Genomic DNA, 24,315 nt, shown 5'->3' with positions numbered 1-24,315 from the left:
CCCTTGAGGTATGTAAAAACAAGAGCAAGAGCATTAATGCAGGATGGATGACTGAGTGAATATATAAAACTACTAGGCAACAGATTAAAAAGTAACTCTTAGACTGTTATTTAGAAAATCTCCTGAAACCTTGAGTGATCATATAAAGTTGATTATAGAAATCCTTCTGGGTTTGGGCTGAGTCTGGGAATCACCAGGGGTCCCTGACACATGGGCAGAGGATGTCCTGATTTATTATATTTATTTGTAGTTGTGGAAATCATAAATCACCATTATCACTGTCATATATAGAGTTGTAGCCTCTTTGACTTGGCAATTTGGTTTAATCTAGACTTTAAAAAAAAAAACAAATAGGTCTATAAACATTGTCACATGGGCTTAATGTATTCTACTGACAGAAAGTTCAGAACTTCAAAGAACTTTATATCCCAGATGAATAGACTGAATGAATATCTCATTGTACAAATTTACATCATGTGATAATTCTGTACTGAGGGGTCCAGAGAATATATTTTCCAGTTAAATGGGCAACAAAAGCTTTGAGAACCACTACACTACATGACTTTTGATGTCATGCATTCATCTCAAAATATCCATCTCTATATATTAGTTTCTGCACTGAGTTTATTAAACGTGAACTCTGGGAACTCAAGGCCACAGTTGTAAACGGGGCTCTCACAGCTCTCCAAACAGCCATGAAGTAGTGACGACTCTGTCCATCTTTCTTTTTGAGTTAAAAGTGGCTGCCATGCTGAGCACCATTAGCCCAGGATGACTGCTGCACAGTCGTAACCGTGGAGACGGAGGAGTGAGTCTGGTCACAAAAGCTGCGACTGTTTCACCTCAAACTGAAAAAAAAGTGCCAAAAAAATCATCTCAGCTTGGCTTGGCCTCACAGACAGAGTGTGTGTGCACGTGCCCAGTATAGATTAAGCCCCGAGCTGTCACAGCTAATTGAAAGTAATAGAGCCTGCAGTTATTGGATTAGCGTGTCAGACATTGATACTTTAGGGGTGGAAACAGTTGGTCTGGAGATTGAATGATATTAGAATTGGCAGGGGCTGTTTCCAAAACATGACTGTGAGATAGTTTGTGGAGCATTTGTTTATTAGCTGTTTAAATCTTTTATAATAGTGTCAGAATGTAGTTCTGAGTGCTGAAATGAAAGCAGGCCGCAAGGTGAAAAGCGTGCTCATTGGTTCCCCACCTTACATACCTCTCTTATTACCTGCCACTTTACAGAAAGAAGAAGAGGTTTGTATGTACGCCTGAAGAAAATCATACATGCCTGAAATATCTGACATTGATCGATCTAATCTGATTGGTCAGATGGTGTGCAGATGTAATGTGTATCGCAGGTGTGTATATATATATATAAATGCACTTGTTCTAATATATCATTGTTTCTATAGTAACAGCTCATTCACAATGACTTGTATGGCAGATGCTACACAACATCTAAAGAGAAACATGAATAAAAAAGCAAATGTGTTGTATTTTTTTTAAACAAAGAACTACATAATAATTGCAATTAAAGCTTTATACATTCTTGGTTATCGTTACACTAAACCCCGGGTACAGGAACGTTTCACACTTGTGCTTTAGAAGCAGGGTAGGCAAAGCTTTTCACCCTAGGTGATGAAACCCTACTCCAAAGCAGGCTTAGCACCACTTTTGCAGTGTTATCCCGCATTGTGGTGCCAAATATGTACAGTGTGAAACTATGCATTGTTAGAATGTTATGGCTTGATGCTTAGCAACAGACATCCAATAAGAAACTGAACAGAGCGCGCCTCAAATCACATGCATTGTACAGTCACAGAAACCTGGTGTGTTGTGTAAACAGTAGTTAAAAAGTTTTTTCTTTTGTCTTTCTTACCTTTCTTTGTTATGCAACTTTGTGCAGCTCAGCAGGCTTTAAACAGTCAAGGAAGATTTAATGTGGCAACATTTTTTTCTCAGTGATAAGAAAGCGTGAGACAAGCCGTTATTTAAACCGGTTGCAAGCTGTATTTATCCAATCATGGTTGTTGACACTGCAAGGATGCAAGTAAGTATGTTAAGCCAGGGTTTAGGAATGTACATCGTGAAGCATCAGCTTATGAATAACCAGAATTAATTGTGAACCCTGGGTAAAGTATGAGCAGTGTGAAATGTGAAACAAGATATCCCAGGATTACATTTACCCGGGGTTTATAATGACTTAGGACTATTTGTTAACTGTAATTGTGAAAAGCACTATTGTCTTCTGTAAAGAGCTGTGTGTTTAACATTGAAAAAGTCACCAGGGTCAGCATATAACAATTAGCAAGTTTTCCACCTTCAGGACAGAGGACTTCTTAAAAACAATTGGTGGGCACAAGGCAGAAATATACCCTGAATCAGATGCCAGCCCATCGCAGATGTTTAGCCCCTAAAGTAGAGAATTATTATTAAGTTATTCATTTAAAAATGAAATGCTGAGCAGTTGGTCGAGAGCTGCTCAGTAGACAATCAATTATGAGACCCTAGGGATCAGCAGAACCATCTATCACAGAGCAGAGCCCCAAAATGCCCTTTGCAATGACATCACTATGGCACACATTAGTTTTGCTTTTAGCGCTACACAAAGCTGAGGACCTTCACTAAACCCCCACCCTCCTGCTTTAGCTAAGAAAACAGAGCAGACAGGGGATCAAGGTTTATTTTGTCCCTTATGCTTTTTGGGATGGAGGCAGGAAGGGGGAGTATTTATTCTGCCTAAGTGGGTGAAACATCAGCGTCCTTGGCCACAGGAATCTCCTTCTCTGCCACAGGACAGATCTCATTAGGAGATAAAAGCGACAAAGATAACTTGGGATGCTTCAGAGAAATTTAAAACCATTAGCAGGTCATTGTCATAGCTATAATGTGTCCCTTTAAGCGGCTTAGTGAGCTGGTGGTGAAGTGCGATATGGGGATTAACCTATGAGGGAGTATTGCTGAGCGGCATCGAGCTGGCACTGATGAAATTGTGACAGAGCTCCAGAGGGCAGAGCAGAGCAGACGCTATGCAAAGAGGCATTGCAGGAATGAAAGTGAATGCGTGAAAACATGAGTGGGCCTAATAGGTGTGTGAAGTGATTTCCACTCTTCTTTCATGCAAGAAATATGGTAACACTTTACAATAACAGCACATGAAGGATCATGCACTATACATGAATTAATACTGACTTAACTGTGAACTAATGATGAGTTACGGTGTGACTTAATCATGACATAATGAAGAGCTAACCTCACCTAGAATGTGAGTCTTATGAATTCATGCATGAATAAATAACGACCACCTTAAGTACGTTAGTACATTTACAGACATTTTGAGGGGCAGATTATATAAACAATGTGAAATTATGCACATTTAATTCATCTTCTTTGTTACAGAGCATGTTTGAGTTTTCCTCTACATGTTAATGAATACATTAACTAACAAACATGTACTAACATGAACTTAAGGTGGTCGTTATTCATGTATGAATTCATAAGACTCATGTTGTAGCTCTGCTCATTAGCTCATATTTGGGCCATTCTCAGGAATGGGAACTCTTTGTGCCTAAAAATTAAAATAAATAAATAAATGTTATAATTTCTTATCACTTAATTTGAAAAGGCTATTGCTGAAATTTTTAAAAAATCATGCTTTCCCACCTCAGGCCCAAAGTATTAATCGTTATTTTTTTTACAGATTTATTTCTGGTAACAGGTTATTTCATCCCTGTCAGTTTGTAATTTACAGACTTATCATTTGACTAGATAACTGTTGAAAATTTTTTATAAATCTTTACCTATTTTGGGTGTCCCTTGTAACAGATTAAGCATTCAAATTGTATTAAAAAAATAACCCATTTCTCTTCTAAGTTACGTTTTGTGCTTCATGCTCTAACACTAGGTCACTCATTTTCTATGTAAATGTCCAGTATGACACATACAATTCTATTTACTTTGCGAGTCCACACACATTTCTATTAATCGCTGACTTACATTTAATATTAATCAGAACAATACCCAAACGTATTAATTCAACTATTAGTGCATGTTTAGTTATATACTGTTATATAAAGTGATGCCAAAAATAGTATGCAGCCAGTAAATGTATTCATAATACAGCATTTTGGGCTGTTTTTTTTTTTTTTAGATATTGCAATATGATGTCCTAAATAAAGTTCACTTTATTTCCTATATATCAGTGGTCTGTAACCTTGTTTCTGGAGAAGCTCTGCCCTGCACATGTGTTAAGCGTGCTCTAACACAGTATGTAGGCCAGAGTTGGAGCAGGGCTGAGAACTTTATGACTTACAACTGTTTAAGAATACAATGCAACCATGAAGCTTAAGTATGTTCCTCAAGGGTCCAGTACTGATTCTCTGGAAGTTCTAGGAAAGAGATGCGGAGGAACAGTGTGTAGGAACAGTGACCTATAATCGCATTACTTGATGTGACACAGATGAGGATCCTCTCAAGGATTCTTTCTGTTTTTATTTCAGGGTGATTTCCCTATCTTTTTTTGGATCTTGCTTGCTCATCAGACATCTAAAATGCTACATCTGGATTTCTGTGAAGCTGTTTTGTGAGAACAAATCATTGTTTCAAGCACCATACAGATAAAATTGTACTGAACTGAATTGCACTGAAATGGGATATGTGATTCAGGTTATTTAAAAAATGTCAGTAAACATTTTAATAGTCATCCTGCTGAGATCCTTTACATTTGAAGGTCTGGAAATGTAAAAAAAAAAAAATCTATTTGTCAATTTAAAATGATTCAGGTTAACGCATGCCATTCAACAACTATGAATTATTCAGTAAGTACGGATAAGAAATGTAAATTTGCAGAGAGTTTAAAGAGTTAATTACATGTGGCATAATGTGTTCAAGAAACAATAATGTAGTAGGTAATGAATAAAACACATGCTGTTATATACTGGTAAATAATTAAAAGCAGGGTGATATGATGTTATTACACAGAAGTTGATTATTTTCCAACAATAGCACATACATTTTTTTTTTGCCTTTTATCCCACAGCATTTTGCCAATGCTAAAATAAATATATCATTTATTTAAAAAAATAAAATAAATATAGTATTATTGTGTTTCCTGTTACCCTGTAATTTCTTATTTTATATCAGCTATAATATTTCAAGGAACAATTTATTCTCTAACTGTAATTAAAAAGCACTGACACTGGAGACTCCTTACAAAATGAACTCCATAAAAACAAACTTCTATAATTTTTTTTAAATAGAAAGCTTCACTATTGTAACTCTGAAAAGAATAATCTGTTGGAATAAGTGCATTAATATAAACACACGATTTGCCTCCCAGCCGGAACTACTTTCTGACCATTTTTTCATTTACACTGTTGCATATGGATTAAAAATCCTCACAAAACACACTTGTGTAAATCAAAACCATATGTGTGCAACTCTAAAAAGCTAAAAATCCTGAGTGTAATTGTGTTATTGTGTATGATGCCACGATATAGATTAGATTAAATTCAGCTTTGTCGTTATTGTGCATCCTACATGTACAAAGCCAAAGAAATGCACTATATATACTTTGTAAGAGAATGCCTCTAACATTTATGACAGGTTTAGTTTGCATGTGCACAAAGTGTTGCTTTCCAACTGCAAGTCTTGTTTATGAGCACAAATCAAAAGAAGTGACAAGCGACAAATTATGCCAGCACGTTTGCAGACATTAAATGATGAGTGAAAGAGAAATCGATCACACAGAGTGTGCATGCGTGGCGTTCACATCCGTTCTCCAAGCATGATGTGAGCGGGCAAACAAATTATAAATTATCAAACTATCGTAAATACTGTGATTGAGGATTTTGCAATCAGACGTTACAAAAACAGGATGATGCTCAGTATTTTTTTTTTTTAGTTTTCTGCCCATACAGTATTGATTTACGTGTATGTGGTTTTTTTCTCATTTCTTTTTATTCTGGAATTAATTAGTAATTAATATTAACATTTCACCCTACAGTGGTAAAGTAATAGTAATTCCCTTCAACAGCAATACCTAGATATTTCATATAGTATAGTGATACTATATGCTGAAATCATAGTAATGTTATATTTCTGTACATAGCAGAGGGTCATATATAGTATGCTAGCATGCACATTGAAAACTGCCCAAATCTAATCATTTAAAAAAGAGCTTTTGGTTTGGCACACAGCACAATTAAAGACAGGACTGGATTTTGGAGTGTCTGCTCTGCACTAATAAGTTATTACCCAATCCTATCAATCTGTATCATTAACTCTGAGCAAGCCTTTGACATCACATTACTGAGCGTAACCCATTATGTAGATGGAAATGAGTCTGGTGAATATTCAGCTATGCGCCATGTCTCTTTGCCCCTGCTCTAGAGAACACAGAAATGTTTGATACTTATATCTCCTAGAATTGATGTTGATTAAGTAATGGCAGATAGTCTATCTACAATCACACTCAAATCTAATTTATCATTAGTGGCAGCATCACAGGTCGGTAGTCTTACGCAGCTGAGGAAAGCTGTGACATTTTCACACGTTCACGCGAGTAGCATCCAAAATATCAAACTTCACAGATAAGCGGGCCAAATCGCACAATAGCGAAATTAGCGAACGCCCAAGCATACTGTTGAGTTGTGAAGAAAATTGTGAACTTGTTTAGGAGAAATATCCCTGGTCGAGAAACAGAGACAGTGAGCTCCTGCTAGCTAAATCTGTTTCGCAAGCTGCCACAGATATTAAGAATCAAGTCAAAGATGAGTTACCACGAGCAGCGCACACACTCGTAAAGCTGATTCACTGTGCCGTTCAAAAGCCCTTAGGTCAGGGGCTAAATTAGTGAGCTCCCAGGCGTTTACAACATTCTGCTCGAGCAGATGCATCATATCCAATCCCCTTTTGATTACATTCATACAGCTATGACCTTCGATGGGGTAATAATAATCAATAGAGTGGTCATTAACATCCAAGTAATTGCCACAGAAATAATTATCTAACAGCCTCCAAATCTTCTCTCCCATTTGTTTAGCAAGCAGATGGAGGAGCCTAAAGAGCTTGTAGGGAAGATGGATTTGATAAATTAAAACCCAGGATGCAAATTCAGATTTCTGTGATTACACTAGCTGATCATAACAATTTTTCACCGCAAACGCCTTGCTGCCTCATCGTTGCTAGCACGTTAGTCCTTAATAAATTACTCCGAACACATGTTCACTGGGACTGATGTTCAGTTCTAGTGATGTTCAAGGATGACCTTCTCTACACAGCGATGCAACAAAGAACAAAAGTTGCACTTTTTTTTTTTAATGGAGTTTATTTGCATGCAGTCATTGTAACAAGTGCCTTCAATTAATCCATGCCTTTAGATTTCCATATTTCTAAAAAAAAATACTTATATTATGCACATAACTATTCAGAATTCAAATTGTACCTGATTAAACATGTAGACATTGTATGCGAACCCAGCCTTAATATTCAGTTTGTCTAACTATATTGCATGAAAAGCATACAAAAGATGCAAAAGAGCATAAAGAATGAGATTTGCTAATGGCAATAAGCTATGCTCTCACACATGGTAATGGAGGCATGGTTCAGTGTCTCACACTCACACACACGCACATAAAAAAAAATCCATTTGGACCTCTTACTCTAATGGAGGATAGGAAATGTGCACATTGTTTAATGGCATTGATCAAGCTCTACTGAGTACCCAGGCCTTTTCTCATTACAGCCTCTTTATTCATGGTTTTTTAGGTAATGATGCCCACACACCAATTACTGCCAGCTTCATATTTTTTTTATGAAATAATACATTGACTGTATGAACAAAATAATGTATTATAATAATGCATTGATGTGCTGAAATGATGTTGAATAGAGCCAGTGAGATGTGCTATTTTGTCCAGACAGAATACTGGTCACGAGTCGCTCCTCCTGCTTTTCTTATTGGCTCTCCTTCTGTCTGTGTCTCGCATACACACACTGGCATTATGACAGCAGGACAGTGCTTGGCATGTACAAATACACAACAGAGTGCTTAGGGATATCTTCTCTGCTACAAATCTGCAACAGCTGGAGTGGTGCTGAATGCATGTAAACTTTGTATATATAATTTGGTGACAAGTCAGGCTTAATAACGCACAATACTCAGTGTGCCTAAGTAGAAAAGACCATGGGGGAGAGGCATATGGGCTGTAACTGTCAAACAACGAGCATTAGCATTAACATGTGAGCTACGGGGCTGCACGACGAGCTGCCTACCACACTCTCCTTCCTACAGCTGCTGGAACTGTCACAAATACAAACTTTCTTCCTGCAGCGCTAGGTTAAAACATATGACGATTTCAGCATGAGCCTCTGAAGCATGTTCTCAACAGACGAGCTCAGATTTACCTCAAATGAGTGTGTTCTTCCAAAAACGTGTGTTCAGAGGATGCGTTCAGCACATATGGACTACAGATGGCTTGTGCCGATAATTAGACCATATGACGGTGGCCGTTTTGCTGACTACCGTGACCCTCTGACAGACATTCTGCTAACTTTTTTTTTTTTTTTTTGAAGCTGCCATAGTCCGGATATGTGTGTGTTCGAGTGTCCTCAGTCGCAGACTGGTGTGAGGATGAGTGCTGGCGTAGGAGCTGTGTGCGCGTTGGAGAGAGCTCTGAGTCACAGGTCCAGCTGGTCCTGTCTCCACACACATCTGCACAGAGAGAGAGAGAGAGAGAGAGAGAGAGAGAGAAGAAGAGACAAATAGAGAGATAGAGCTCAGAGGGACACCAGAGAGGCTTGTTTACCGAGTAGCCATCTGATATATAGTTTGTGTAACGTGCATTCACCATGACACACGTAGATCCCAGGTGTGTCTGACTTTTTTTTCCTTCAACTTTGTATGTAAAGCACTTACTTGATTGACTCTATATTAAAACTGACATGATTATTAAAAGTGACATACTGTAATTAAAGCCATAAATGATCTCTTCTTAGAGACAGAGCGATGTTTACCTCCATGTTTGGATCTGTTTCTTAGTACTAATTGGAGAAAGAAAAAAAATATATATCTGCCAAGCCTCCTTGGAAACAAGTGACCCACACAACATACAAACAACATGTGGCCTTGCACCAAGGCTGTTCTTGTGACAAAGTGCTTTTTCCTAGCATCTCGAAAATACATTTCATCCAAACGTTAAATGACACACAAGCCAGTAATCACCAATCTGGAACAAAAAAAAAATCTATCCAAATGCGAACAAGCCGACTCGAACGCATGTTGATATTCGATACGGACAAAAGAGGAAGAAGTGATGATGTGTATGCGCATGTTTGCCCTCTTCTCTTTGTCTTAGTGCTGTCGTGATGCATTCTAGTTCCTCCCCAGGAACACATGGCAAGGTATTTACCGAGCCATCTGCTCCAAACTGCCATGCTAACTCTATCTGCTGTTCAGTTGCTAAGCAATGAATGTTTTTTAAAATGAGTGAGTCAGTAGTATTACTCACCTGTGAAAGTTAAGGTCTCTTTGTTTGTCTTTATCCATCAGGGGCTGATGATGAAGGTTCGTTTGTGATACAGCTCATAGCTTTATTCAGGGTCAGTACATTTTTTTGGTCTATGCAGAGCGTGTACACTGAATTTGAAACATTTTGAAGGGGGGATTCTGATAGTAAACTTAAAAAGTAAACTCTCATAACAGTCCATTCTCCAGATCTGGTGATGCAGAAAATTGTTGTTTTGGTATTTAAATATATTTCCCTACTTTTTCACGTTTGATTTAACTTATTTGAGAATTAGATAATGAATTGGCAAAACGTGAATCTGTGGAGAGCTTCTTTATCTGTATTCTGTAGAACTAGGCTTTGCATTGTATCCCTTGTTTGTCTGGAAAAACCCCTCAAATGATAAAATTAATCTTTTACAGTATATAAGTCTGGAAAGTACAGGCTTTCTTGATCTCAATTATGTTCTCCTTCACATATCTCTTAGCCCTTTTTACCAGTATTGGACTATTTCCTCATTTTATTCTAGCGAATTATTTTATTTTATTTTATTTTATTTTATTTTATTTTATTTTATAATCATTTTATATTATATGTTGGCTTTCAGTGTCAGGTGTTTTTACCTCTGATCGGTTAACCTTACACAGAATTTTAATGGTTGAAGATAACGCCTTCACATTTCAGATGCCTGTCTAAGAGCACTTCAGGCATCTCAGCGAGCAGAAATGGGTATGATGTCACCATGTACTTTGAAGACATAAACATTTGTCTAAAAAAAAAAAAAAACCAACTTTTTTGTTTGGATGTGTGTGCGGTCTTGAAGCTCCACAAATAAACATAAACATAATACATAATACATACATTCTTAATACATAAAATAGAAAAATAGAATAAATCAGAAATAATTCTAGTCAAGTCAGGAAGCTTTTATTGTCATTTCAACCATAAATAGCTGACGCAGTACACAGTGAAATGAAACAAGGCTTCCCCAGGACCCTGGTGCTGCATAAAACAACAGAGGTAAGGATTAAAAGTAAGTTGTCCTAGTCTCATAAAGTGCATCATGTGCAACCTTGTGCAAACAGGACAGATGCACAAAATACACAAAATAGCGCTCAACAGTATACATTCTGTATATTATGTTATACAGTACAATTGTTCATTCAGCCACAAGTTCTCCCACACCACCTCACTGCTACAGTACACTCCCTCCACTGGCTTACTCTAGCAGATTTAATACACTGATTCTTGCCTACAAAGCCAAAAACAGACTTACCTTAAAGCACTCGTCACACCCCAACTGCATTACACTCCTTGTGATTCTCCACCACTGGTTGACCGATCCCATAATCTCTCATTGTACAAGGAAGACATGCATCAATACACTTCTCTGTTCTGGCATCAAGGTGGTGAAATAAACTTCCTCTAGATGTCTGAACAGCTGAGTGACCGGCTGTCTGGCTGCCAAACCACGTCTAAAGACCTACCTCTTCCTGGAGTACTTAAACTGGCACTTAAAAATAACAAAAGTTGTCTGTGTCCTTCTGTTGTTGTATTACTCAATAACAGAGACTCATGGTATTCTTAGTCTGTGTCCTATGGAGCTTGATTTTAGCTGGTACCAGTTACATCCGGTAAATGCTACAGGACACAAAGACATTGTGTGTTTCAAACTATGGAGACAGCAGCCTGGAGAAGGTCCAAGGTCCATTTAGGTTTGATGGTCAGGTGTCCACATACTTCTGGCTATATAGTTAGTATATCAGCATATTAGTTGTATTAGTGTAGCTTATCCTATGCAGGAAAATAGCCAATGTTAAGAATAAAAATTTAAGAAAAAGATTTTGAATCTTTTTTTTAAAGCATGTTTATGATTTCACAGATTTTAAAAAGTATTTTCTGACAGAAAAACTCAGTTTGGTCATCATACAGCACCATTGCAATGGGGTTTACCGGATCATTGGGAACATTAAACCATTAGAGGGTATTTTGCATTATCTGAGAGGAACATAATCCAGGCACAACTGAAACAGACACAATAAGGGTCAAATGCAAATTCTCCAAAGGTAAAGAACAATAGCACACTTCAGCATAAAAGCAGGTTAGCAGGAAAATTGCAACAACATATTAAATGTCACTGTTCATCTACCTTCATCTAAAAGCCTGGTACACAAATCACATACTGCAAGCAACTCAGTATAAGATCATCCAGTCCTGATATTACAGTCAGGAGTATGACAAATGACCTGTATTCTTCACTCTAGGTTGGGTGTATGGATTCTCATCAAATGACCCTGAATATGTCAAAAATAATATGTAGCTGTAGTACTTTTTTTTTCTTTTAAAGCATCATATATGGTTTTCACATGCTAAGCTCTCCCAGGTAACAGCTCATTTCCCCATTTCTAAAATTGCCATATGAGACATTTATAATCTAGTGTACCCAATTAAGGGGGGAAAAATGGTTTGAATTTTTATGAAATTATTGTTCAGTGATGCTGTCCAGATCAGTGACAAGCTCCAGAATATATAGCTTTGAGCCAGGTCATGACCCCAGGACAGGAGCTTTGTCATTTTCAGCTGAGCCTGTCCCTGCACAGGTGACACAAATAAGAGGTCAGCATGAGGGCACTTCGTTTGGTCATAAATCACCAAGAGGAACATGGGACATGGTGTCCTTTGCTCCTGGCCTGTCCTCTCTGGGCCTTGTCCTAGATACACAGAAAGGCTATGAAATCATATCAACCCAGGACCTGTCCTACTGTCACATAAAATGCAATTAGGAGACAGTGGAAAGGTCAAGAAGAAGTTTGAAAGGGAAAAAGGAAGAAAGTTTGGGCTTTGTGAAGCTTGTTTTGTTTTTTTGTTTTTAATCGGATATTCCGGTGCATCAGTATGCAGAGGTTATGCTCAGTGGCATGATTCACAGATCTGTTTGGCTGGTCATGGAGTTTATTTTCTAGATAATTCCACTCTAGGGATGAATAAGCCACTTCTTTGCTGTAGAAGATCGGTATGCTCATAACACTGGATATGCATTAGCTTTCTATAGATCTGAGGTGGAAATGAACCCTGTGTGCTATGCTATATCCGTGGCACGACAATGTTGACCTTAACCATATATCTGGATGTAGAGGTTTGAAGCAGCACGATGTACAGGAGCATCTCTTAGAAACATGAACATGCTTTCAATATGTAGCAGAAAGCAAACTTAAATAAAGCACCCTTGCAAGCACAGAACAAAACCAGCATCTTAATTTCCCCCACAGAATACATTAGCTCTAAGTGGCACTGCGGTTATTGCAGGGGTCTGAATCTACAGCGGACACCTGGGATTCTCCAAACTGTTTGATCTGGCCCTTTCAAGCACTGCGATCATCCTGCTAAATTGCGCCTAATGGACAGTGCCTGCCACTCGGAAGCGAGACGAGGTAGGTGGTTGGGAGGGAGTTGGGGGGGTGGTGTGTGGTTGAGGGGGGTGGGTTACAATTTAGTGTGCTTACACACCTGTCCTTTGTAGTTCAGAGACCACATTGTGAGCACCGGCGACATTAGCCTCGATTCGCAAACAGCACTCCCGAGCTACAGAGCTTAGACTCCATTTAGGGACCTTGAATAGCCGTGGGATGCTATTAGCCTTGGTACCTGGGTATGCTTGCCGGCTCCCCGTCAGAACAATGTGGAACGAAGGAGGGAGGACATGAGAGGGGAAAAAGAAAGAGAAAGAGATGCATCACCGCACCTGTCCCTTCAATGGCATCCCCACATGTGCAGCTTGAAGTGATATATGGGAGCTAGTTAGCCACACACAATAGGGCCAGCTAGCTCATGAATAATATGCCAGTCCAGCTCTGAGGAAAACAGCAGCTTTTCTGAAAAAAATGCAGCTCGTGTGCTTCCTATTGTTGATAAAGAACTTCCTATTGTTCTAGTGATTGACTAAGAAGTTGTATTATGAAGAAGATTTACTCACACCTCATTCAGTCGAGAATATAAAATCCTCACCGCCCACAGCTGCTGTTTTATCACTCTTTTGTGATGCTAAGCCAGATGCTAAGAATCATCATATAAAGCTACTTTCATGCTAAGTGAGAATTAGAAGACAGAGGTGTAGCTAAGTGCCTTGGCTTAGCAATCTCAGAGCTCAAGACTTAGATAGTTTGTGAAGTCACTGCGTACTCTATCCACACCGTTTCTTTGTTTTAAGGCTAGAGAGAAGCACACTGCAAAGTAAATACCATACGAAGCGGACAGAGAAAAGGAGCAAGCAGCTTGCGGCTAGTCTGAAATTGCCGAGCATTTGTCATGTGGTTGGAATACGAGGAGGAATGTTATTTTGCAAACGCACCAGGAGATTTTTTGTTTTGTGCGTGGAAGACAATTACAATTCTACCGCTGCCAATGCATCTACTGAGCAGGTGGCTAGAGTGGGAAACAGAACATATTATCTATCCCTCCCTCCTCGCTATTCTCCCTCTCTCATTCACACTGCCGTCCTTGCTAAATGTTTGCTTTTAGCATGTGTTCTCAAAGAGAATTTCCCTGAAAAGATTCTCATACGCAAGTATCAAAAAAAAGCAAGCTATAGAAAATGTCACATACAACCGACACATTTTACACTGCATGTGTTGAAAAAGGCTTTGCTGCTGTCCCTGAATCTCTACTCATAATGAGGAAAGGTGATGAATTATTAATTAAGGTGATCTGGTTATCGGATGAGGATCTGTTAAGACACGGGTCACTGTAAAATGTGAGGGGAACCTGCAGATATCTTTAACACACACACACACACACACACACACACAAGAAAGACAAGCTTAGTAGCTCAGGCTTTTGAATTACATATGACAGGAAGTAAGTTTCACTCCTAGACACACAAATCACATTTGCGGTAATAGCGTGATTGAATGTTTATGTTTCCTGTCAACCATTTTTTATCCTTCAACAGTATCTTATATCTTTCAATATTCATGCCATATTTTAAATGTCATGTACAGATAATAGTAATATACAGAGCCATATTATAAATATAGGTGTGTCTATGTCATGGACTATTGCATGTGTCACATTCCGCAATTTAATATTTAGTGTATATTGCTAAATGTTAATCAATTCATTAATTGTTGTATCGTTAGAGTGGTTCATGCCATGTAACTCAGCACCCCTTCCATTCATGGGTTTTCTAAGCATGACCTCCTATAAGGTACATTCTTAATATGTGTGCACTGTATGCATGGCTAATCTGTTGAGACAGTGTAAGGTTTCTCTTTCATTCAAGCAATCAGGTGTGGAATGGCTCGATTACGGTATGTTCATGTTGCTGTATAATGAAATAGTGTGGAATAGTATTGCATCAGGAACAAACGGCTGCAACAGCTGGTGTATCATCTAATAATCACTTGTATCATCATGTATGAAGATGTTTATATATGTATATATATATATATATATATATATATATATATATATATATATATATATATATATGCATAGTACTGTGAATACTGTGCAAAGTCTTAGGCGTCTTAATTATTTAGAATACTAATGTTGTCTTAATTTATGCATTATTGGTTTACGAAGTCATGTGTATGTCAGATGAAGTAGGCATTTCTTTATAAATCTAATTTTCTGCTAAACAAAATGTACATGAGACTACTGATGCATGTGTAATAAATATTGATTTATTGATTAATTTTTCTGTTACTGTTCATTTTTATGTAGAAAAAGCTTAATTGCAACATTTCTGAAGGCATTTTAGTTTTACAGCATTTATTCACAAGTCTCTTCAGGTTTTTGCCATTTACAGTATATCAGATCATATATAGATACATTAAACATCATCATATGCATGCAATTCTGATACATATATAATATATAAAATCTAAATAATTCAGATTTTCATGTCAAAATTTATGACTTTGATATAGTGTCTTCCAACAACTTTCACATACTGTACTTCACTATTCACATACTGACATAGCCTTATTTATTGATGCACCATTTTACATATTTATCTGCACTTGTTCATTTGCACAATTAGTACTAGTTGCACTTCTGGTTAACAGCTAAACGGCATTTCGTTGCCATGTACCTGTACTTTGCAATGACAATAAAGTTGTATCTATCTATCGATGTATTGTTTTCACACAAATTGCTTTAACAAAAACAAGAAATGGGAATAAAGTCCAATATTCTTGAATAAAAGGAAATTCTAGAATAAAAAATAAGAATAGGTATAAGTGAAATGAGAACTATTTGTTAAGAATGTTTTAAAAAGTTAGACATTTCTCTTTGCACTTATATTGAAATTTTTTTCTTAAAAGGAAACTGTTTCCTTTCATTACAATACTGTGTATTTGTCTTGGAGTTTATACCTGTACTGTATATGAGCTTTACAAACCTACGTGTCACGATCCATGTGCTAATTTAGCATCTAGTTATAATCTTGTGGAGAGTGTGGTCAAAAATGTAGGGATTTGATACAGAATGGTGCTACAGAAATTCACATTTAATAGCTCCTCGTTGCTTTTCCTAAAACGGGTAAACCCACTTCATCAAAAACGATATTTAATCGCAAATAAATGCGTAGTAAGGTTTCTACACAATTTTTAACATAATTTTAAATACCTTTTTTAAGACTATTAAAACAAAAAATAATACAACGGTGCAATAATAATAATAATAATAAAAAACAACAACATTCAAACAGAGCAATCCTTATATATAATTTATATACTGTATGTTTATATATTCATAGTTATTTATTTTATAAAATAGAAACACATGTCAATCTTTAACAGTTATTAAAATGTCTTCAGACTATTTTAACTACTATGCAGTGTTTATTTATTTATTTGTTTATTTATTTATTTATTAATCTATTTATTTTTTTAATACAATTACAGCTGTATCATTGAGTGGCCTTTAAGCATAAACTGTGCAGTGGAATGTAAGAGAAATGCATCACTTAAATGGAATACCTCAGGCCATATTGTGTATCCCAGTCATGAATTATCAATGTTTGCACAGAACTTAATTGACTCAGGGTTCACTGAAGGCTAGTGACACAGATCTTAGATCAGCCTGGATAAATTTCCAAGCCTTTGTAAGAGGAGAGTGAGTTACCAAGCTGCTGTACACTAGAGCCACATATGCCTTGGGGCAATTTCACATTTGCAACAGTGTTAAGTATGCAAATACCCCTGATATTAAGGCCTCGTTTGAATACTGGTTTTCATATTAAAATATTAATGTCGTTTTAACTGGGGCCAGTCTCAGTTCTCATTATAGACTCGAATACACATCAGTGCTGTACTGTAGCCTCATGAATTCAAATGAGCGCTTGTGAACGTCTAATTAGTTTGTAGATCAAGGTCGAAGTTTTTTGTTCCTTTTTGTTTTGGCACAACAATTAGGTCTCAAAGCAAGCGCAACAAATTCGAGCTGTTGTCGTGATTTAACACATTATAAGAAACATATCAAGAAAAAATGGCACTTGAATAGTTTAATCATTTCCGAAAATGTTGTAGCTTTGCTTAACGGGTGTATATCTGAAGAAGAAATTTTGGTTTTCGGTGAGATTTTACAAGGAAATAATAGACAGACCTGCATAGCATCACATTTCTATGGCTGTCACAGAGAAAATCCTTTGTTCATATATGAGTGAACATTCCAGCATTCAGCACAGCGTTTATAGGCTTTACAGTGGTTCATTTTCAGCCCACACATATTTGGTCTGTTTTGGAATAAAAAGGCATGTGGCAAGCTGCTGTTTTTCAGTAAAAGGCTGTCATTGCTGTCAGGAGTGCAGAAAAAGAACGCATATCCTGTTTCCTTTATAGTGTGTTAAACCGAATCCTGAATTCTAGGAACAGACTTATTTGTCTCTCTTTGTCTGCTTTTGTGATTCATAAAAACCAAAGGCGTCGTTTTCCGCAATACAATATAAATTGTACATTTTCCACACACTAGGGCAGAAAACAAACTACAACAGAGTAAGAAAAAGGTCACGCCTTTGGCACGTGCTGTTTGTCATGCAGTGAAACTGCAATTGAAACATACTAAATGTGCAGGTGTCCTGTTTGTGTGTGCGTGCGTGTGTGTGTGTATGGGTGCGTGTGAGTGTGTGTGTGTGTGTGTGCATGTGTACTGTATGCCCAGTTGGGAGTGAAGATTCAGGAGGCTCTCTTCCATCTTGGCAGTGGCTGTGTGCCACTGGGACGCCAGCAGTGTGTGCAGTGATAATTGTGTGAATTGAGCTGTAAGGGGGAACTGCCCATTGACCAGCACACTGGGCCTGTACATTTTGGCAGGTGCAGGGAGGGGAAACGAAGAGAGAGATTGAGAGAGAGAGAGAGAGAGAGAGAGAGAGAGAATCTCTCCAGTGGGCAGGCCACAGCTGCTAGTACAGGGCCTCCATTAGCCAAAGCCTGCCTATTGATTCACTCTGTGGGATGTTTCCTCTTTCTATCTGCCTGTGCTGCTTTGTGCCGAGTGCATTTGCATGGCTCTGAGCGCCGCAGCATAGCCAGAGGTGTTCCGCTTCTCTGATTTGAACCGGTCTCATTTCGATCAGTAGGGACTGCCTTTACCAGAGGCTCTGGTTCCTATAATTAGACAGTATGTTAATAGCCAAGCATCCAAAATGCACATATCATCCTGCTAATATAATTACTTTGACTGTTCAGTGGGAAAAAAAGAACAAATGGAATAGTGTCAATAAATGGGGTCAGTTTCCTCAAACAATGAGGGCAGCTACTTATGACATGTCAGTGGTCTAAATAAAACACAAAACTCAGCTGGGCTAGATTCACTTTTGTAATTTAATCAATTATGTTTTTAAAATTTAATTTATCATAATATTTTAGATTCCTCAGTGAATTCTTAATGATAGATTTGTACATGTGCACACATCATCATCATCATCATCAATAGTTATGTGAGTGCAAGAGTGGGAACTTTGGGTAATTGAGTTCTTGTGTTATAAATGTAATATAAAATGTTTTAAACCAAAAAAAAAAAACACACAAAAACATGAAAACAACACTGCTTTAATGCTTTAGAGTTGTAAAATGCATCCCTTCATCAAGATAGTTATTAGCTGCTGTGTATCTAGATTTCATCATTAGGGTTGCCAGATTTTTCTTGAATAGTATTATACAGAATAGAGGGTTGTTTTTTTTTTTTTTTTTAAATATAGTGTCTATCCAACTATAATATAAAATGTACAGTTATGTAGCAGGTCATAATTGTTTTTATATGATTTTCTGATATAAAAGCAAGAGACAGTATATAAAATAAATAAAAAGAAAGAGTAATGTAATGATACAGTAAATGAATAAGAAAACTGGAAGTCTTGAAATAAACATAGCAGGGTTAGGGTTAAGGTTAGGGTTGGGGTTAGAGTTTGTCAATAAGGGTTAGTGGGATAGAGCCCCAGTATTTAAAAACAATGGACATATATTAATCTTTATAAAAGCTCTATACATTTTACATTATGTTGATTTATAAAAGGTCACAATTTGGCAGATATAAGCCAATATTCTTTAGACCTGATTTCGATTTCTCAATGTTGCACAATCACATAACACGGGGATTACTGCCCCACATAGCTTCCATAAAGTTACTATTGCCTGTAATGGACAAAAATTTGAACAACTGTGAACCGTGAACAGTGAACCATAGTGTCAGGAATCATTCTGTCTCATGCTGATTGTGTGAGTACTTGTTTCATTTCAAGGCTTGAGGAAAAAAGCAAAACAAATCTCCCTTTTTCCAGACCTCAATGTTTATTGGACTAGCTTCAGGTCTTTTGATGGTTTTTGAGACAGAGGCCGGAAATTTTGGTGGTTACTCTTATCATATGTACCACATTAGGCTGAAAGTAGAGAGCTTCAAAATGAGCGTCTACACTATATGCTGTATGGTTATATATTGCCTGCTTATTACAATTACAGCATTTGCCAGACACCCTTATGCAGAGCGACTTACAGTTATCTAATTTATACAGTTGGGCAGTTGAGGTTTAAGGGCCTTGCTGTGGTCCAGCAGTGGCAGCTTGGTAGACCTAGGATTTGAATTCACAACTTTCCAAGCAATAGTGTGATGTCTTAACCTGTGAGCTTCCCATAAAAGATGAAGCCTTTATATTACATATACATTACAGTGCAGTGAAATTTGTTTTTTTTGCATACCCCAGTTTAGGAGGTTGGGGTCAGAGCACAGGGTCAGCCAAGATACAGCATCCCTGGAGCAGAGATGGTTGAGGGCCTTGATCATGGGCTCGACAGCGGCTGCTTGCTGGTGGACCCTGTCGCCCGGTTCACCATTGCTCCTTACTTAGACCACTTTTGAAAGATACTGTACAATGCAGACCGAGAACACCCCATAAGAGCTGCAGTTTTGGAGATGATCTGATCCAGTCGTCTAGCCATCACAATTGTCAAACTCGTTCAAATCCTTACACTTGCCCATTTTTCCTGCTTCTAACACATCAACTTTGAGAACAAAATGTTCACTTGCTGCCTAATATATCCCACCCACTAACAGGTGCCATGATGAGGAGATGCTCAGTGTTATTCACTTCACCTGTCACTGGTCATAATGTTATGCCTGATCGGTGTATGTCTCTTTGTGGTTTGCATGTTTTCTATAGTGTAAATATGTAAGTCAACAATACAATGCTGCTTTGTGTGGTTTTTGTATTGTTGGACAAAATAAATATGGGTATACAATAATTAAATAAGACATTCATTCTATTTTCTTATCAAATATTTGCAGGTTCAGAACACATAATGTACATATAGATTCCTCCAGAGGTAATGGGACAACAAGGCCAGTTCTTTTCTTTCGGTTATACATCATTTGGATTTGAGAACAAAATATGAACATGAGAGGAAATTTAAATACATATTTAGATATTAGTTAGTTAGATATATTTAGTTAGTCTTGATGTGTTATATCATGGCACCTTTAGTGGCACCCAATTTATTGGTGAACAAAAGTATACAAATGAACTAAGCCAAATCTTTGTACATTTCACTGTTTCACTGCAACTAGGCCATGTTTAATGTGCTCTCAGACTTGCTTCAGGTAAGTGCAGCCTTGATCTGTAAGCAAATGTAAGCATCTCTCTCTCTCTCTCTCTCTGACACACACGCACACACATTTTCTCTTCTTAAAAGCCTGGGAACAGAAGGAGTGTCCATCAGTCCTCAGGCTCTTGGTCTTCTCAGCGGCTGCTGCTCTAAATGGGGTCTACACAAATGATGGCAAACAGATGTTGCCCAGATTACCAGTAACACAGAGTGACCTCTTCTTAGCTGTCTTGTACACACACACACACACACACACACACACACACTGACAAGCAGTCAGGATCTTGTTCTTTAAAACCTTATCTCTCTCACCAACCCAGTTTAGGAATTGGTCATGGCCATAAGAGTTTTGCTGTATTAGACGAACTAAGGTGGTTTTCACTCAGGGCACGTTTGCTATGGTCCTCATCTGAGTGTAATTGTTCCTGGTGCCCCCTCCACATTGGTCTGGTTTCCAACTTGATCGTATCGAGCCCCAATGTATTTGTATGATCTTACATTATGACAAACATGCATGAAGAACACAACGCATCTCACCATTTTATTTATTTATGCTACGATGAACAGTAAGGTACTTCATCTCTTCTGTGTCCCACAACATTCCCTTGCATCTCATGGTGCATGCACGTTGCGGAAATTCAACTAAAACTTATGCACAGGTTATTTCATTTCCTTTTTATTTTATTATTGTTTTTATTTCAAGTGCAGACCCGAGTATGAGTTGCTTTCACATTTACAGGAATCCCAGCACCGTTCCAGTGCAACCGAACTCACACCACCTCCTACAAGTAGTCTAGAGTTTGCTACTGCAGTGTGCTTCATGGTCCATATGACCGCTTTTACATTACCAATTTTTCATGTGAACCTACTCTGTTTCAGACTGTTTTATGGAGTGAAAGTGCTCAAAGAATTCAAGACATATTTTACTAGAGGTAATCTCTATTAGTGCTTGAAAAACTGGGAAACCTTCTGTAAACCTGCAAAATATTTGCCCTGGGTATTTTTAATCTCCCTCATTATACCTCATAGTATGACTGCAGTTCACACTTAGCATAGAAAGTTAAAGAATAAATATATTTATTCATCTTCAGTATTTGATTTATCCTGGTCAGTGTCCTGGTGGATCCCAGAAATACTCAGAATCAAGAAAACATTCTGGATCACCAAGCAAACACACACACATATAACCTCAACTTATCCACCTATTGGCTTGTTTTTGGGAGCTGAGAGGAAATTGGAGAACCCAGAGGAAACCAAATTGCACACAGGGACTATATGCCAAACTCTGCACAGATCATATCCCGAGCTGAAGATTGAACCAGGAACTCTGAATCTGTTAGTCAGCAATGCTCCCTGCTGTGCAAACATGCCTCCTGGGTTGAAGAATATTCCCTGTACAATGTATTCAGGCTCATGATACTGGATCATGAGAGTATATTTGAGGAGATTTTTTCAAATCCTTCTTGTACTGTGCTGGATCCTAAGGTTACTTGTCAAAGGTATACAGTGAAAGACTGAAAAACTTCCATTCAAGTCATTCAAGGTGAACAAGAAGAGCAGTACATGATTATTAATGTCTATTAATGTCTATGATTATTAAAATTCAGACACTTGGATAAACTGAGCAGTCATTCTCTTACAAAAAATGAATTTCAAAATGAATTTCAGCAGTGAAACAGAACAAGTCTACTTTAAATCTCTCTAGACAGACATGTAGTATATAACTTAGTCCCGGTTCACCTTACCTGAGCTCATATGTTGCTTTCTGGTATCTAATACTGAATCTTCAGAGCACATAGAAAGATCTCAGTTATGAGATAAAAATGCAATAACCATTCATTTCTCTAGTTTTGTAATGGCCTCATGAGCACTAGACATCACGAACAACAAATAATTCAGACCTTGCAAAGCAGATAAACACCACACAACCAGAGATGATCAATGGTTTCAATTAATATCTCCAAAAGCAGTTGCTGGCCATCGTTTTATGGATTCAGTTCAAATATCAGGATTATCCGGAGCATTTGTGGTGACAAGTCCTGGAGTGGCTGGATTTCTAAGTAGAACTAACAAACTGTCCTGCATGTCCCACATTATAGCAGAAGGAGCCACAGTGCATCGATGTCCCTTCTATGAAGTACCAAAGACAAGCGATGGAGACATTTCAGTAATGGGCCTCTATTGATCCCGGCAGACATTCAATCCAATTCAATCATAGCTTTAAAAGCTTTTCACAATTCTGCTGGCTCACACATGAAAACCAGATCCACACATAAGCTGCCTCTCTGGTATAGGACCTCAGGAATACACTTGCTGACCAATTTATTAGGAACACCTGTACATCCACTCATTCATGTAATTATCCAAACAGCCAATCATAGCGCAGCAGGTATCTCAGTGAGACCTGATCATGACATGGTTGTTAGTGCCAGATAAGCTTTTTTTTGAGTCTTTCAGAAACTGATGATCTGCTGGCATCAGACAGGAAATCAATCTTTCACTGCCCAATATAGGTGTAATATACTCCTAAAGCATTACTCAACTTATTTATATAATAGTAGATTTACTAAAAATAATATTTTCATTTTGTATATTTAAAATAATGTGTAATTCATTTTGTATAATTCGCTGTAAAACTAATTAGTTCAGTAATTGTTATTTGTTATGATCATGTCACTTGCGGAGTTTCAGGAGCTGTTCCGTCGGGAAAAAAAAAATCATCAGAGCGCATGTTTTTGCTGTCGGCATAATCGCTAGTTTTCTGTACATGCATCATACACCTTTAGCAGCATTGTGGGTATGTATTGTTTGTTATTATCTTTTTCTCATCGTTAAGTCATTGTTTGAATGCCCGAGTTATTGTGTTTCGTGAGCGCTGCTGCTAATTTGTTAGCGTAATGCTAATGTGTCACTAGCTCGTTCGGAATTCATATCAGGATTAGCGATCTCTGTCCATGCATTTTTGAGTTAAATATGCTGTGAATAACATGCAGTGATGTAAACTATGTCTACTAGTACATGTACAAGTTCGTCTCAGTGTACTTGTTAAAAGCCATCATATTCATTATGCTGTATTGTACATTGCAATTTCACACTTTCCTAACAACAGTAAACCTGTGGACAGAATGTCTTCAGAGTCTTGCTGTCAAGAGAGAGTTTATCTAACTGTTATAGTGTATCACAACACATATACCGAGGGCAGCACAATAAATTACCCATTTACAGTAATGAGCCTGTAGCAACTGCTACTGTTGTCACTTGTGGTCAAGTACCAATGAGAAACAGTATGACTTATAGCTGGTTGTTTAATTAACATTTATGGCATCATTCAGACGCCCTTATCCAGAGCGACTTATTATATAATATATAAGGGCCTTCTGCACCATACCTCCTGCACCATAGGATGGACTGTTTTCACAAAAAAGGAACACTTTTCTCATTTTGTGCTTAAAATTGAAAGATCTTTCAGAGCAGTGAGACTTAAAAAAAAATGTCTAGAATAGTTTGTGAGAACAATAAACAGCGAAGGATTCCTACTGTATAAAGAATTTAATTTCCTCATGTTTAGAGTAACTGAAGATGAGTAGCTTGACATGTGAGTAGCAGGGACACTGTGTATGTATGTATGAACACATTTCAGTTCATTTCCATTAATCATTTGTCAAAATAATACTGTGAATAAATAATGTGAAGGAGTCTGAAGGAGTTACAGC

This window comes from Hemibagrus wyckioides, linkage group LG09 (assembly GCF_019097595.1).
Source record: "Hemibagrus wyckioides isolate EC202008001 linkage group LG09, SWU_Hwy_1.0, whole genome shotgun sequence".
NCBI classification, from domain to species: Eukaryota; Metazoa; Chordata; class Actinopteri; order Siluriformes; family Bagridae; genus Hemibagrus; species Hemibagrus wyckioides.
The sequence above is the reverse complement of the archived record's forward strand: the minus strand, read 5'-3'. Positions refer to the sequence as shown.